The following is a 17,875-nucleotide window of genomic DNA, read 5'->3' as shown; positions in this document are numbered from 1 at the left end:
GGGAGGGAGGGAGAGAGTGGAGGTGGTGAGTGTGTGTAAAGGGGTATTGGGCAAAGCGAGAATAACGTCTCCCCATGTCTCGCCTGGAGTTGCCTGATCCTCCCGTACTAATTGTATGCAGGGCCCCGTTTGAAAATAGGGCAATTTAACACTGGTTTGCGCTCGGCGCTATTTTTTATAAGCTGAACAGACAAACACGCAGTATGTTAGTAAGTGTGAAATGAATTGGTATTGTTGGGCTACACGACCCATTTTTCCCAAACCCGATAGCAAGCCACATGGACTGATACGGAAAGTTTTATATGAATAAACTTTGGTGGATCAGAGGAGGCCGCATTTATTGGGAGATAATTTGTTTTCTTGTTGACCATCCATCGGAGAAAACATTTGACCACTAGATTTCTAAGGGCGTTTGGTTAAAAGGTTCTCCACACTCTAGAAGTCCGCCTGTGAGGTATGATGAGCTGGTATGATCAAGGTAACGTTATGCCTGCAAACCAATAATTTGCTGAGCGTTGTAAGGTTATTAGCATTTTGACATTTTCCCAGCATTAACTATGCTGACAGGGTGACTCTTGTTTTATTGAAGATACTGTAGTATGTCCACTGCTTCTGTCAGAAAAGACTTGATGTATTCATTTGCTCTTGTATTTCTGTATTTATTAACTCTATTTGGCATTCTTTTGAAATGTGATTTTAATATGAAATGTTGAATGAAAAATTAAGTCTGATCCACGGGGGTCCCACTCCCTCACATGTTATTTGATCCACAGTTCCAGTGGTCTTCTGATGCTTCAGCCTACTCCCTGTATTGGGTTATTTAATCAGATATGCATGGAGGCCTTTAATCCTTTACTTAACTAGGCTAACGAACAGCAAACAAGGAGGGATACGCACACATTCATGCTGCCCTGTACAGCTGAAGCACTGCTATACCATTGAAAAGCATCTTCAGTGGAACATTTGGGTAGTATGTGCCTTGCTCAGAAGCACTCCGAGCGTTATTTTTTTTGGGGGGGGGACAAAGTGTTTTCCAGTCACCTCCCTTGTGCAACATGTTACGGTCAGCTTGGCTAATTAGTTCTAGCAACACGCCTCACATTTGTGCCGCCACCATGACTGGGGTGGAACAGTTTACAAGCCATGGTTCATTATGTATTTTGCTGTTGAGGGGTCACGGTTCAGTGCAGAGCGTTTTTTACTGCTGCAGACAGAAACATACCTGCACCAGTGGGCTTTTTTCTATGTGTTTGTGTGTGTGGTTTGTGTATGTGTGGTTTGTATGTATGTGTGTGTGTGTGTGTGTATCTGTAAAAATGAACACTTATCTTATCTGCATTTCCACAACTGTGCTAGTGTTCCTAGCATGTTGGTACTTAATGTTATTTTGATCCAGGCATTGTTATCATTTCTTCTATGACAGAATAGACCTGTTTGTCTCAGGTTTATATTTTACTGTATTCACTTTAATTTTCACAACCTTTACTCAAAAAGTAACAGCATTATAGTGTAAACTTTGTTACAAAAGCCTTTTAGTTGAGAGTGCCTTTTATATCTAAAAAATACAGCAGTGGTGGACAATCTGCTGATAATATCATGATATGTTTAATCGTATTCACAATCCACAATCTGAACTGTGATCTTTTTTTCAATTTTTATCAACAAAAAAAGGGTGGGCACCCTGTCATAACTTTTATGTCATCATGAAACACCATCATGACCTAACTGATTTTGAAATTGGGTTGCATCACGCTTAAAGACAATCATAACAGATGCACTTCGGTCTAATCTCAAACATTCACACAGTACAAGATTGACAACATGGGTCATCTATTCTGCAGCAAGAACTGTAGGCCAAATTTTTCAGTTTCAATATCTGCTAAGTGTATGCTAGCTAACGTTAGTCTAAAGGACTTGAATGTTTACCATTGCTTGTCAGCACTATCAGCTGCTCCGGGATGTCTCTCTTAGTGGCTTCTGTGTTCCTGCTTGGAAATTAATGACATAATTATCTGGACATTAAATACTAGATATCAAACATGTTTGATATGATTGAAGTGGCCTTGATGAGTCTGTGAGAGAGGTTTACAACTGGATATGCACTCCCCTCACATTACCAGATAATCTGTGTTGAACTTCGGTACGGACTAAGCTCTGAGACCGGATTTCTCCTCTGATTGTCAGGAGGGGAGAAATGGGATTAAATCTGCCCAAAACACCTGCAGTATGCGCCTGGCGGTGCAGCAACTCTGACTGGACATGCTATTTTTTGCACTCTCTGGTGGGGACCTTTTTTAAATCAAAATGTTACGATGGTACAGCGTTCAATAGTTCATGACTGTTTTGTGACAGCCATTGTTGAAGTTAAGCTGTTGCATTGGAGTCTGAGCTAAGGTTTTGTACCAGTGGAACATTAAAACTTAACTTGAAAAAGCAAAAGACAATGATTCAGCTTCCAGTAGTAAAGAAGACATACTAAAAGAAGTATTTAGACCCTTGCATAAAACTGTGCTGTATATGCTGTAGAAAGACACACATGTTTTTGTAATTGGTCCTATATGACCAGAGAATACAGAGAAAAGGGCCTGTGATAATTCAATATTTACGATGGTACAGCGTTCATTAGTGAATGACTGTTTTGTGACAGCCATTGTTGATGGACAACGGCATTGTCCATCGGCCCAACCCTAATTACAGTCTAAGATCATCAGATCACCCATCTCTAATATACAGCCACAGGTAGAAATTAGATTATTTCTGGTGCCTTTTTTTATGTTTAACATTTTTTATTTTATTATTTCAGCAACACAATGATAACAACAGTAAAGTGAATGTAGGCTATGTGATATCTGATAAGGTTCAGGCCATTTGTCATTGGATTCATAACTTCACTTCTTTTGTACTTGATTTTCAATCAACAATACAGGTAATTTGGGTTCTGAGACCAATCAGTTTTAGAATTATGGCTTTACTTTGGGGATTAAGACCATGATTCACATACAATGATGCTGTAATTGTAATTGTGATATATATTCTATTCTTAGCTTACAGAGCATTAAAGCCAGATGATTCATTTTCATTGTCCTTACATTTTATTCTGGCTGAGGAGGAATTTTACAGCTAGAAAATAAAGTAGACACACCATTAAGCATAAATTACTCATGAAATGACTCATTGTGAATGATTTTGTCTGACTAAGCACTACCTTTTTTCATCTGATATATACCACTGTAACATTTATATTCAAACCACTTGAAAAATGCATGAAGGTACTTCAAACTGCCATGTCTTCCAACTCTTAGAGGACCACTGTACTGGAAGATTGCTGCCAGAGAAGCGGCTCTTCTACTCAGTCATGGACGCAATGAGAAGGAGCTGTTTGGCCTCATCTCAACATTTTATTTAAACACAGTCTCTTAATGTAACAGCCTTCTTAGTGATCACAGGCTCAAGTATAAATGCCTGTTTATTTGCCATTATGATACGCTCTCTTATTGCGGAGTTTGGCTTTAAATCAGATCTGTATGAGGTGGGGGCAGTATAAATAATAATCAAACCGTGAGATACCAGAATATGCAGTATGAAGAATTCTTTAATTTGTTGCCACTACTAGTCTGAGATTTCCCAACAAGACTGTTCCCATTATCGTAGTAAGGAACTGGTAGGAAATCAAATGAGCAAAGCTATATCACTGTTACAAGTTTGGACAGCCAGCTGCAGCTGAAATAACAACACACTCTGTGGTGCAAAAGATAAGACTGAAATGATTCCAGATTTACTGCTGTGGTAACTTCAGGATTAGCCCTATCTTAACAGACAGAGGGCATAAGGAGCTGTAGCTGCTTATCGGTGATGCAAATCTTGGAGACTGCAGCAAATTTGTCACACAAGTTAAGCTGTTGCATTGGAGCCTGAGCTAAGGTTTTGTATCAGTGGAACATTAAAACTTAAGACTTGAAAAGGCAAAAGACAATGACAGCTTCCAGTAGTAAAAAAGACATACTAAAAGAAGTATTTAGACCCTTGCATAAAACTGTGCTGTATATGCTTTAGAAAGACACGCATGTTTTTGTAATTGGTCCTATATGACCGGAGAGAGAAAAAGGCCTGTCATAATTCACTTTTTGCTTAAGAGATAGTAAACCTGCAACAACCAGAATGCACTGCGCTATCCCGGACCAAGAAACAATCCTTCGCAATTTCCTGTTTAAGATGCAGCAAAGAAGCAGGCTGTATAAGGCGGTACATAAGTTGTTGCAATACATGACCTGAACTTGCATAGTAGTAGGGTAGTAATACCTATTATAAGCCGATGACTTTGCTCACAAAAACAGAATTGTTAATGGTCTTTCTGTTGTGGTTTTCTATGAATATGGATGCTAGTTTTCTGTGTTGACCTGCGGGTTTCCAGCTTGTGCGGCAGGTGTGTCATGAGTTCCTACCAGTAAATAGTCAATCTTCATCTTTGTTTTGCAGCAGAGACGCTGCTTTTGCATCATTTAAAGGATTAGTCATACCATTCAGGTTGCTAAATAATTTGATGTCTGTGAGGACGGAATACCTTCAACTTGCAGTCGCATAAGATGATGATATGATTTGATTATTTAAAAGGTAACTCTCAGTTTAATATATTTTCAGAGCTTGGTCATACCATATCAGTGATATGTTGTAGTCAAAACAAGAGAGGCAAAAGAGGCAGAGTGTGAAGTTGTATCCAAATAAATGCATCATAATTAAATCAGCAGTATTTGGACAAGTCAAACAGAACTTAAATTTGTGTTCAGACTGACTGTCCTTCCTCCTGTTATGCAACCAACCGCTTCCTTTTGTTGTCTTGTTATGTGCATGAAACCTTCTGCACTCTCAAAGGTCTCCTTGTTTGTCTTCGTCCTCGGCAGCCACGCACAAAGCCAGACATGACCTCTAACCCTAGCTTTAGATACTGACGCATTGTGCAGGGCTGAGCTTGCATTGTGATTCCTTTCCGCATGTTCATTAATTATGCATAATGCATACGCTGCTATCCTCAGACCTTGTCCCACACAAACACAGAGCCGCAGAATCTCATTCTAAGTGTGAAAAAGCATCTCGTTCCAAGCTCAGTGCACAGTCACAGGCCTCTGAGGATGCTGTGACATTCCCAAAGGAGATTCCATTCCCCCGTAAACAATCCTGGCATTGACATAGGCACTGATTAGTGAGTTGCCAGGGTATTCCCACAATGGCCCAGCAGAGGATAATGAGATTGGATTGAGTTCTCATTCAGGACTTTGTTGGCAACAAGTTTTGTGAAACTACTTGTAAGCATTTCGGGAAGCTGAAAGTTTAGTTTACTATCTCACCAAAAATGTCAACATTCAACAGTTTCTTCTGACACGGTGCTGAAAGCATCCAGGAAGCACTGCAAGCTGTCAGAGCTATGGGTACAGTGTTCAGAGATTTGTCTCTTCTGTCTTCTGTCAGCGCTTTAACTCTTTTTCCTCGAGTTACAGGAGAGAGTTGAAGTCAAAACTGTGCTGCAGCAAAAATAAATTTTGCCTCAATTTTTAGTCTTGCCTGCATTTTTTTTCATTTTTTTGTGCACAGGGTAAAACATGAAGTTAATTGATCCTCTCAGGGGAAATTGGGTCATTGCAACAAAGAACAGAGCCAGGGGGAAGATGTATATGACTAAAAGCAAAAGCAAAAAGGCAGGCCAGGATTTAAATAAAATATAATGCAAGTGAATTATTAAAATATAGCACCTTCATTATCATTATAATAAGAGTTTTGACTGAGTCAAAAGAAAAGTGTATTTGACAATTTTGGTGACGATTCTCTGTCATCCAGGTCGTGGTAATTGTTCAGTTCTGAAGAAGCCTCTTGGATTAGAGGTGAAAAAATTCCAGTTGCCTACAATATAGCACTTGTATGTATTTAGTAATTAATCTTATGAAGAACACATCTAAACTGTTATCTTCAAGTATATATTCAGATTTGTTCTAATTGACCATTCATCATATGCTCTCCCTCAAACAGCGATTCCCTAATCACAGTTTAGCAGTCATAACCTGGCACAGCAGGCCTGCAAATCTTTGGATTCCTCCACATGCTGAAGTGCTGTACCTATGTCTGTCGTTGGCAAGATACTGTGTATAGGAAGAGCATCAAAAAATGTTTAGTCACCTTCCAAAACCCAAAAAACGCAAGTGTAAGAAATTAATTGAATAGTGTGTTCACCTGCTGTAATGTGTGCTGCAAACATTAGCATATCTAGCTAACTAGCTTACTGCTGGATTTGGGGAAGCTTACATCCAATCACCCCCAAGGCTCATTAACTGGGAACTTTACCTGTATTAAACTCATCCATTAATTAGTCCTCATCCTTAAATCCCTTTCTCTCATGTATTGTATGTAAATCATATTGTTTAATAGTAGCAGTCAACTAAAAAACTGTCCTTGGGTTGCATCTAACAGTAAAGCATCTGCACAGAGCTATGGTAGAACAATTAACATTTTAATTACCATCTCTTTAACGCACTGAGTTTGAGGTTATCTTGGTGGCTATGTAGCTACAGCTAGTAAAATGTGCAAACAACAGTTGTCACTTCATTAGACAAAACTGATGGTAATAAGTGAGCAATCTTCTTTTCTCATGTGTGAAATTGGGGACCAAGTGAATTTTATGATAAATCTACCACTGTTTTCATATTCTTATATTTGGCAAAGATATCCCTTCAGCATCTTTCAGAGTTTTCACTTTAGAGTTCATGTGGCGACGACCTCACTGCTGTCAACTATAATTACACTTGTTAAAATGTGTATGTGAGTATCCGTGCTGCCCTCGGTTTAGGTCCAGTGAGTGACCTTTGTCACTTGTCACCCCTCCCCTCTCTCTTCAGTTGCTTTTTTATCCATCTATCTAGAGCTGTCTGATGAAGGCAGACAGGCAAAATATAATAAATGCGTTGTCTAAAAGGATTTTCTAAAGAAATGCCAACATTTTAATCATAACATTTCTCTGTACCAGTCATTACTAGAACACCAGTGTCAGAAGTGGCTCATTTGTGTAATTTGAAGATATAAAACTGATCTTTTCACCTATTCCATGCCACAGTTTACTAAAAGCACTCACTTATTGAAGATGTTTATGTTTTGTCTTCTTGCATAAAACCTACACAGCAACAGCATCCCATTGGCCTTTGGTTGAATCTCTAAAGTGACTACACCTATTCTGGGGATATTTTCAGTGACTAAGACAAAGGTAGGGAAGGAGGGAAATCCTGGACTCCTGGGTTAAACTTTAAACCCTATGTGTTTGGTATATTCCTTTATGGGTCAGTGTGGTCACATGTCACGTGTGAGAGAGATTTGTTCTGCATTGGAATGAGGTGACAAGCCCCTCATCTTCAAATCCAAAGTTGAAGTGATGCCTTATATGAATGAGATCTAGTTCCACTTCATTAAGGAGATTCTGTAGACATTTTTCATTGTACAATGAGTAGTTTGATGTCATTACTTTCCTCCCTGTGCCCTTGTCATGTAATGCTTCTGCATTAAGCTCCTCTGGTTTTGTTCATCTGTAGCCTGATTTTTCTTTTTCCAGGACGAGCTCCTGAGCTCCACAACACTCTAAAGCCCTGGGGCTCCAGACAGCAAGGACCCAGTGAGGCCAAACCTCCCCTAAAGGAGTTGTGTATTGGGTCACAATTGTGCATTCACTGAGACCGTTCATCGGACACCCACTTTCCAACACCTCGCTCTTCCCCCTTTCCCATTCTGCTAATTAGGTTGATGGGTGTCATGTTGTCTGGGTGCATTAAGGTCAAATTCACCTATCATGTCACAACAGAATGCCTGTCAATACCAAGTGATCTTTCCTTTCTTCTCAGTCAGTTTTTTTTTGTTTGTAATAATAATTACTGAGTAGACATAAGATAAAACTCCAGTGAGCCAGTGACTAAGGATCAATATATCAGGATTTAAATCAATTCAAAACAGAATAGTTGGTTTTAATGTCTTGCCCATAAAAAATGTGTAGAAAAACAGGGTCTCTTTTTTTTTTATTAAGTTCACATTAGACACAGGAAAACAGTGAAAAGGACCTCCATTGGTAGGCAGTTTGTCATATCCAGACCTTCATTTTGTATTTCTTCCTAACAAACTGTAACATCAAGCTTGAAGGGTAAGCCTTGACCTTGTGACTGAGCCAGCATGTACAATACTGGGACCCTGAAACTGAAGCAGCTACATGGAGTTCAGCCATCATTCCTTTTGTCACTCACACCAGTGATTTTCCTCCTGTCGGCGTAATGTCTTTTGTGGAGTAGACCTGTTACCTGTGTTACATCTGCTCATCTAAAATATTACATTTTGAGCTCCTTTTCTATTGCCAGTGGAAGTTTTCTGATTTAGCATGTTCAATAGTTGTGTTTACAGTGCCTATAATTTTTTTTTCATACCAGAAAAAACAAGTTGTTCTCAGAGGAGAATAAGGTCCCCAGAACATTGTATGAACTTAGGCATGTGGCATAGTCAACTAAAGTAAACAAATTAAAACAGTACAGAATGATATTGACCTTCAAGGTCAGTTTGCATATTCTGTTTATTAAGTCACAAAAACAAAGTTCATGTAGTTTGTTGACGCATTAAAATCAGTCAATGAAGATCTTTCCCCTCTGATTACAATTTTTTCCCCAAAACTACATAATGCACAGCTAACACTAACGCCACAACATTAGCTTATGTTAGCTCAATAAACATGAACATGAAAATTGTATTGACAGATGGCTCAAGTAATGAATAAATTGAATGTTCTCAAAAAATCGTCTGCCATATTTTCGACAGATTAGATGCTTCACAGCAGGTGGAACCATCACAATTCAGCATGGAAGCCAGTGACAATTTTGCAGTGGTTACTTTTTATGTCTTTAAATCAGTCTGTCTCTCTTTCAAAATCATTTGTGATTGAAGACTGTTCAAGTGCTCCTTGAACAGACACGGATGGAAAAATGTCAACTTCAGCTAAGTCATTGCATGGTGCCGGAAGAGGGATTCTCTCTTTCTGAAAGAATTGACTAACCATGCCCTCTTTACGCAGTTAGTGGCCAGATGTTTAGCAGCACCAGGCATTTAGATTTCTCTCTAGTCCTTGCAGTATTTTTACACAAATCTACACATAACTATGTTGTATACAACTGAGTGTAACTCTATGAATGCATTTTGAGAGGATACTGTCGAACAGTGTGCATTGTCTTCCCTATTTGTACAGCTCCTCTTGCCTATCTAGATGATGGTAGGTCTTTTGCCCCTCCTTTGAGCATGGCCTTTGTACATGTGAAGAATAATAAGGCCTTCAGTGTCCCTTTGTGTAGGCTCACATCATCATTTATTTATTTTTATACCCATGAAAAGGCTTGCCATTCAAGGTACATTGAATCATTTGCAGTTATAATATGCTTAGTGTTTGGAACTTCTTGAGCCCCAGACAGTGATTTTTCTCTGCTTGAGTTCATGTCTGAAATGCCATGTGAATAATGTTTATAGACTGTGCAGTTGTGGTTAAACAGCAGTTGATTTAATTGTAACAACAGAGCAGGACAGTTGTTGGCAGCCCTCTGAGCTATTCACATCCTTATCATCTGGCAGGCAGCATTAAACTGTCTGGTCAGTAAAGCACATTGTGCCTTTCTCCCATTCTGTGTGTCTGTCTTTCCTATTGAAAAGGCCATAAGGCATCTACTGTACGACAGACCTTCAACATTTTTTCTTTCTGCTTTTTTCAAGACACTGTGCAGTAGTCTGATTTACCTGTCTTTTCTTGGTGTGCATGCTGAGATCGGTTAAATTGAAATCTTCTGCTTTTTTGTATGCTTCTTCACTTCCTTAAATATTTATCCAGCGATGTCCAAAATCGTTGCAAAGAATGCCACAATGTGATTTTGATTCGATTTAATTCAGATGCTGTGATGGATATGAGATTATACAATCTGCCTATTAACTCGTTATGTTACAGAAGAATCTGCCACGTATTTTTTGTTCATAAAGAAAAAAAACAACACATAAAAAATAATAACAATCTTAACTGGTTAAATGCTGTGAAGTTTACTTAAAGTCGACTCCATTAATACACATTAAAGGGATATTCCAGTGTAAGTTTAATCTATGTTCTAACCCACCGTGACACCGAGTAGGACCCCCCCCCCCGAGAGATAAAGTTTGCACAGCGCTAGCTCATGTAGCTTTAGCATCCTCAGAAATGACTGTACGACAACAATACACTGCAGTAAATGGATCCAACTATAAACCGCCACAAAAAAGCCACAAATAATGCTCAGAACAGCACCAAACTTCAGCAACAGTACAAATAGGGTCTCAGCACATAGACCGGGGCATCTAACCTCCGCTAGCTTAGCTGGATTTCTATTGTGAAGCTAAAAACAGATTCCAACTCTCCTCCATCAGCTTCCGGGTCGGGGAAGTCCCGATGCGACGATTACCGAGTGCGGTTAGAAAGGCTCAATTCTGTTCTTTTCCCTGTCCGCTCTCGATGATAACTGTTATAAACTGGCAGGTAAGACACATATGAACTTTGATTGCTTTCCCATGGAGTCATTATTATACATTTTTATCCATGAGCCGCGGAACTCTACTGCACTCGGTAATCGACTCGTCGGGACTTCCCGTCAACAGGAAGCAGCTGCAGAAGAGTGGTATATTGTGTCAGCTTTTCAGTAGAAATCCAGCTAAGCTAGTGGAGTTTTAATGCCCCGGACTATGTGTTGAGACCCTTTTTGTACTGTTGCTGAAGTTTGATGATGTTCTGAGCATTATTTGTGGCTTTTTGGTAGCGGTTTATAGTTAGATCCATTTACTGCAGTGTATTGTTGTCGTGCGGTCGTTTCTGAGGTTGATAAAACTCTGTAAATTAGCAGTCTGCTAACTTGATCTCTCTAGAGGGAGTGTAACACAGTCTAACACAGTTTCACGGTGTGTTAGACCATGGATTAAATTTACACCGGAATATCCCTTTAAACATGGCTTAACAGCAAAAAAGAAAAAAGGGCTTGTCAAGGAGAATTATTGCTTTTGCTAGTCACCATTGTGCCTATGGCTTTTTTCCATTGCATAAAATTAGCCTACTGGCAAGCTGTCTTTTCCTCTTCTTGTAGCTTATTATATTGCATGTAGTATTTCTACTTTTTCCTACTCATCATTTTATAAGGTGACTGCATCTACCAACAACACCACGGCCAAATTTAAGCCTGCATGCACTTTTATTCAACATAACATTGTTGAAGCAGATCAGATTGCCAGAGCGAGGGCAACAAGTTAGCACACTGCTGAGTGAGATGTCATGTTTGTCAGTTGACCCATCTTTTCTCCAAAGTCCAAAATATTTCCAGACTGCTGATTTATACCCCAGAGGGTAGTAAATATCCTCATCATCCTTTTCTTGGCTGCTGATTATTGTACTGATTCAGCTTCTATCCCGAACAGAGAAACAGTTTTGGATTCCAAGCATGCCTGAATGGGCTTGGCCTTGGTATTTTATATACTCGGCTCCAAAAAGAAAAGCTTTGCTCTTCTGCTCTTTTTCCGTGATACCTGCAAGGCTTAGTGAAAAAAAGTTTTAGTTGCTAAGGAAGTTTGATACTAGGCCAGTGCAATTTAAGGACAGGAACAGGCTGGGGAAATTTGATAGATAATTTCTCCATGTCTGTGCCATAAAAAAGAAGAAAAATTGTGTTCACTGTTTTGGAGAGAATTCCCAGTGATCAATGATATGGGCATATGGTATAAGGTATTGTGTTGTTAGCCCCAGAAGGGGTAGTTTTCTGCTATCTTCTAACATCCCAGTTTGTTTGATTTAAATACAAAACAGGAACAAATGCTTCATCATGTCACCAGCTACGAGCAGTGCTCTTGTGTCTACTTATGAAAGACGGTCAAACTGGAATAATTTTTATAGATTGAACAAGACTTTGAGCCATTATCTATTTTGTGCATAACTCCAGTAAAAGCCTTATTGTTGACCCTGAACACACTTCTGAATGACAACAAAAAAGAGGATGTTACATATTCTTTTGTATGGATTGATTTTTGGCCACAAACAGCAGCATAGCAACAATATTCCATCAGTTTATCAAGGTCGGCTTATGTTAGCAAATCAACATTGGCAACCTGACTGCTTCTTGCTTACTCAAATAATACTTTATGGAGCTTATACAATGGAAAAAAACTAGATGCATGAAAAAGTAAAGTAAAGTACCGCTTTTCCTCCAAAATTAGAGGGTCTACATAGATTTCTTTTAAAGGAGTCATCACCTGGTTTTTTACATATCCAGTCCCTCTTGGATCGCTTTGGATCAATTCTCAAAACTTATTAGAAAAATTTTTTTTTTAAAAAAATCAAACATAGAGCTTGTTCTGACACTTTTTCATACCGCAACTTTCTCAAGCGAGATTATGCGCGAGGTTTTGACCGGTCCGGATGTGCATTGTATTAATATGTAATGAGGCGCGCGTTGATTGGCCACAGGAAGGACAGAGCCGGAATCGGGGGCGAGCCTGCATGCACACACAGACTCCAAAACATAAACAGCCCTCTGTCATGGCGCACACACTAAATGACGAACCTTACGGAATTCAGGCATTTATGTACGAGCCGAAGTCGGAAACCGAACGGGAGAGTGAAGAGGCAGAGACGGTGGAAGAGACACGTTTACAGCAGGATGTCTCTGAATGGTAAATTCTTTTTTTTTCCGTCTTACTTTTCACACTCGTGTTTTACATGTATGACCTGAGTTTTAATGCTGGCGGTGACGATGTATGGCGTGAAAATGACAGAGAAATAAGCAGATTTGGCGTGCTCACTCTGGCTGAGGACGGCTGTGAGCCGATGCATTATGCAAGTAGCCTCCTGTGGTAACGTCACCACAGGAGCAGAGTCAAAATCTCGTGCTTTAGGAACGCGCACTACTGTGCGCTATTCCTGTTCGGAAAAAGAGCCAAAGCGAAAAAAATAAGCCACTTTCAGACTCCAGCTTTTCAGGCAAGTTTCAACAGAGGTCCAACACCAATATGCATGATTTAATGAGAGAAATTGCGATTTCCGGGTGATGACTCCTTTAAACTCTGGTCTACCCACTAAAAATCCCCTATTGACCTCGACCTCATTCCCACTTCACGCGGGCACAGCAGCCCATGTGTAATTTTTTTTGTGAAGCGTTTTGTATATATCACTGATGTCATGTTTCATGTCACAAATGTGCCAGAAACAGCTGTTACAGAAGAGTAAACAACAAGAGACCCATTGTGAAAGAAACATCCGCACAATGGGGATCAAGTTATTTTATTTTATTCTATTTCACAACCCTCGCAAAATGACTTGTTTCACTATCATAATTTGAGCCATTTGGTCCAATAACATTTGGAAAGTCTAAAGGAGCCACAAGATTAAATTATTTGAACCCCTTTCAAGTTAGCCGGGTGCTAAACTGGAAGCTAGCTGGCTCGGTCAGTGGTCTCGGTATCATCGCAGCCGGGACACACTTTTAAGCTTCAAAACACCACTGAGCAGCTTTTATTCGGAAGAGCACAACTCCGCCTCTAAGAACTGTGTCCAGTAATAAAACATCTGTCCCAAATTCCTTCCCTAACATGCCATCATTTCACACGGTGGAATTTAGCGTGTTCACCCGGGTTTTAAGTTCAGATCAAAGCCAAGCCGAGGTGAAAAAACCCCCAGGTCTACTGCAGAGTCAAATGACCCAGGTGTAAATGCAGAGTTTACACATTCCCACTGCATACAAACGAACATTTTTTAACATGCAGCATGTCTACAGTGTTATCAGTTTCCAATGTGTGCATTTGTCTGATGTTGAAGGCTTCTTTGCTTTGGCATTGTTGATTGAGCCTATAACAACTTAATACATCAATTAAATATTGTTCAAAACCATACACTTTTAGCACCTCTCACAGATATTCCTGAGATATAACATCAAAGGCTTTCTTTCTGTCTAGACTTACAAAGAAGAACTTACTCATGTAGAATTAGTAATGATATCTCTCAGCAAGTATCCCTTCCTTTAATTGCACATGAATGTTCTTTTTCAAATGCTTTTTCAATTCTTTCCCTGTGTCCTTCCTTAAAAATCATTGACATAACCCCAAGATAAAAAGAGCTGTGTAGGTTTACCTGTCTAGGTCCAGTAAATACTGACTTAAGCATGTCTGTGATCTTATCGATATATTTGATAGAACTCAATAGAAAGTCCATCTAGATCTGGTGTAATTCTAAAATTACTTGTTTTACTTAATCTGTTGTATCCACTGTAGGCCAACCTCATGTATTTTAATGGGATTGGATTTAATGGGTTGAGATTTGTATGTTTTTTTTTTTTTCAACATGACCCCCCTGGTGTCCACCTGTTAATCTAAACATGTATCCACCAGCTGTTTAATCATATGAATGCAGTTATAATGTGTTGTAATTGAGATCCTGACCCCCCACGCATTGTGGAAAGTTAAGTCACAGTTACGTTTTTTTGCTCTAAATTACATAATTACATAATTTCCATCAGTAAACAGCGGACCTGAGTCTCACGCGCGGAGAGGGATGCTGTTTTCTGGGGCAAAGTTAACTGAAATCTCAGTCGGGAAGGCTGACCGTCGTGTTGACTTTTTCCAATACAAGTTGCCAGAGATAGTAACTACAACAACAGCATCTAACTGTCACAGAAACAGCAAAGCAGAGCATGGCAGCATGATTCCCGCCACTGTCTTGAAATGGCTGCTCAATGTTTTATATTGGGACTCAACCATGTGGACCAGAAAACTAAAACAATTATCTGAAATCAGCTGAAAACTGAAGAGCGCTGCAGACTGAAGTGTCGGTTCTCAGTGGTAACGACTGTACTACTGGAGCTCTCACATTACAGGGAGTAATTTCAATCAATAATTCAATCAATAATTCACTGTTAATGGAAAAATTAAGAATAGAGAAGGCATTGCTTTATGGAGCTTTAATGACTGTCTAACAAAAAAAAAAAACATCTTACATATCACAGGATAGGCCTAAGGTGTAGAACTGTTAAAATGTCTATAAAGTGACTGTGATACCCAACACCGTCCCTCGGTACACAGACTTTGTATTCATCTTAGGAGGGTGAGTTGAATTAACAAGGTCACTTCACTGACGTCCATCCTCCAGAGGCTGAAGACAGTAGACTTAAGAGAAGGCATCAGATGACGAGCATGAGGAGTCAGACAAAAACGCACTGCTGAAAAAGAATCACAAAGGCTGTGTCACACATTGATTTTGTCTTGAGTTTGTCCGGGAAAAGTGCCGACTGTCTGACTCCAGTGGGTGGGGTGTACATGAATGTGAGACTTTGGCCTAAGGACCACTTCTGGATTGCTTTACAATCATTTGGAACTGTGGTTCACTTACCAGATGAATTAACAGCTGAGAAATGATTTAGAGAGTTATCCATGACATTGCAATCTGTCACTCCAGTTAATGCCTGATTATATCTGCAGTAATGTTTCCTGTGTATTTGGCAGCATGTTAAAACCTTTACGCAGAATGTGGAGCTTGCCTTTAGCTGCAGCTACAGGGAATAACACAAGGTGCTAATGTCACTCAAGGATGCTGAGCAGACTGCCTTGTCATTGCCTAATTCCTGTAAAGCTCCACATTACCTCATGAATATGCACCACTGACAGAATTAGGGTCAATGCCTGTCAGTGCGGTCAGTATCATACTGATTTTGGTGCTGTATGAGCTGTACAACAGTAGGAAAACTTAAGAACAGCACTGCAGGATTTCTCTGTATTTTAGATGATTTGCTTATGTTCTTATCCAGTGTTCTTTACCATGGGTATGTTTATTAAGTCAATTCTTTATCACCAGGTATACTCATCCATTAATATCAATAAAGCTATTGTTACAAACTATTGTTATCGGCTGAACTTGGTTCAAATAGTTGCCGATGGCTTTGCAGCCTCCACCAACCTCCACCATTTTGCATGGAGGACAGCTGAGTCAATCATCGTGATTTGAGGGCAACTTCTGCTGTAAATATCTAAATCCTCTTAATCTCCCTCTCCCTCTTACTCTAAAGAAAACAAATTGACACAGACAGGTAACTGCAGAATGTTAACGTTAGAAATGCAGCAGCCATACATGTGTGACAGACTGTAATTAACGTTACGCTTTTCATTGTCCAGTGGGTTAAGAGAGACTAACATTTCATCAGAGACCTTTTTTCATAAAGTAATTCTCCACTCCATGAAATACCTCCCACGCATTACTTAGGATTTCCTCCATATAGTTAGGAAATATGGGCTACTGTTAAATCTTTGCCATCCCAGGAACAGCTGATTTTACCGCAGACTGACAAGTGTGGCATTCATGTCATATCTAGTCTTGCATCTGACCAGTTTCAGTTTATTCTACCCATAAGTTATCTTGTCTTGAACGAAATTAAAATTTAATTTCTCAGTTCTTGGCTCAAATTGTTTTACACAGATGTTGTGTTTGTAATGATTGTCTTCGGCTGTGTTTGAGCTGTAGTAAAAACCCCGACTTCCTCACTCCTTCTCCTGACCCCGTATTTGCTGCAAGAGTGACTCTAGGTTTGTTAGGTCAAGCAAGCAGGACGGCTGTCCGTCGGGCTTCTATGCCGCTGCTCCGCCACCTGGCCCGTCTGCTTCACCTAACTAGCCCAAAGACACTGCCAGGTGATGTGTTTACCCATGGGGAAACTTCAGCTCATGATCCCCTGTATCAGCTTTGCTGCTGGCTGTTGGCTTTTACAAACCATCTGCAAGAAAAACACAATTTCAACCTCTTTACACCAGAAAACCGCAGAACATACAGTTAGGATTAATAACATGTCAGTGACGTCTACAGAGGTTATCGTGGCTCTGGTAGTCTTTTGGACAACAAGAGGGAGAGAGATTGGTGGGGACCAGCAACTTGTGTGCCTGTCACCGACTGTCCTCCTCCTGTGTCACAACCCTGGGTGCCCTGGTAGTCCCACTGTACAACCGGAGGGAGGGATTACTACTGGCTGCTATAAAACCTTGATGATGTCATTAGAGTTATCTCAACAAGAATTTAAAGCTTAAAGTTTTCAACAGAAAAGCCTGCATGACAAACTTGAGGTACATAGTTTGAAAGAAACGGATATTGACTTAGGGAGGATCTCATTAAAAATGCTATTCGGTTGCACTATGGTAAAATGTAGGATCCAGTGTCCAGTAGATCTTGACACTTACTAGGGACTAAAAGTTAGAATATATCAGCCTCACCTGCTCTTGATTTTGACCATTCTTTTTTTTAAGCATTAAGCAGCGAAAGAGACATATTTTCCTCACGAGTTGGTGGAGACATTGATGGAGAAGTCAAATGAATATTGCACTTGGATGCATCACCATGGTCACCAAGTGTAAACCCATTGTGATGTCACCCACTGGTTTGAGTTTGGTATTGCAGTCCTCTCTGTCCTGGTATTCTGGGAGCCAGAAGTGATCATATTGGAACGAGGAGGTCGACCTGGGGAGGATATCCTGAATAGATCTGACTTAGAACCTGAGGTCGCCACATCCTAAAGCATACCCTGCTTTATCCTCCATTTTACCATAATTGGCACCATAAATTACCATTAGGCTATATTGAAAAATACTTGACACCAGTGATACCTGAGAGTAGACCTTAAACTCATTAGAAAACTGTTTAGTGAGATATTAAGTCAAGTGAGAAGTAGTTTTCTCATAAACTTACATACAGTCAGACTTATTTTTGCAACCAGAGGAGTGGCCCCACGCCAGCTATTAAATTGTGGATAATAAGTGTGTTATTGCAGGTTTGAGTTACGAAGACAAAAAG

The 17,875-nt window shown here is 39.9% G+C and overlaps 1 protein-coding gene across 4 annotated transcripts in view; it reads left to right on the top strand.

Moving 5' to 3' along the window:
- Positions 1-17,875, top strand: part of arhgap32b (Rho GTPase activating protein 32b) — a 127,882-nt gene that overhangs the window by 688 nt on the left and 109,319 nt on the right. The gene's annotated exons all lie outside the window — the stretch shown is intronic.

Source organism: Sparus aurata, chromosome 13 (genome assembly GCF_900880675.1).
Source record: "Sparus aurata chromosome 13, fSpaAur1.1, whole genome shotgun sequence".
NCBI classification, from domain to species: domain Eukaryota; kingdom Metazoa; phylum Chordata; class Actinopteri; order Spariformes; family Sparidae; genus Sparus; species Sparus aurata.
Note: the sequence above shows the minus strand (reverse complement) of the source record. Positions and strands in the feature narration are given on the sequence as shown.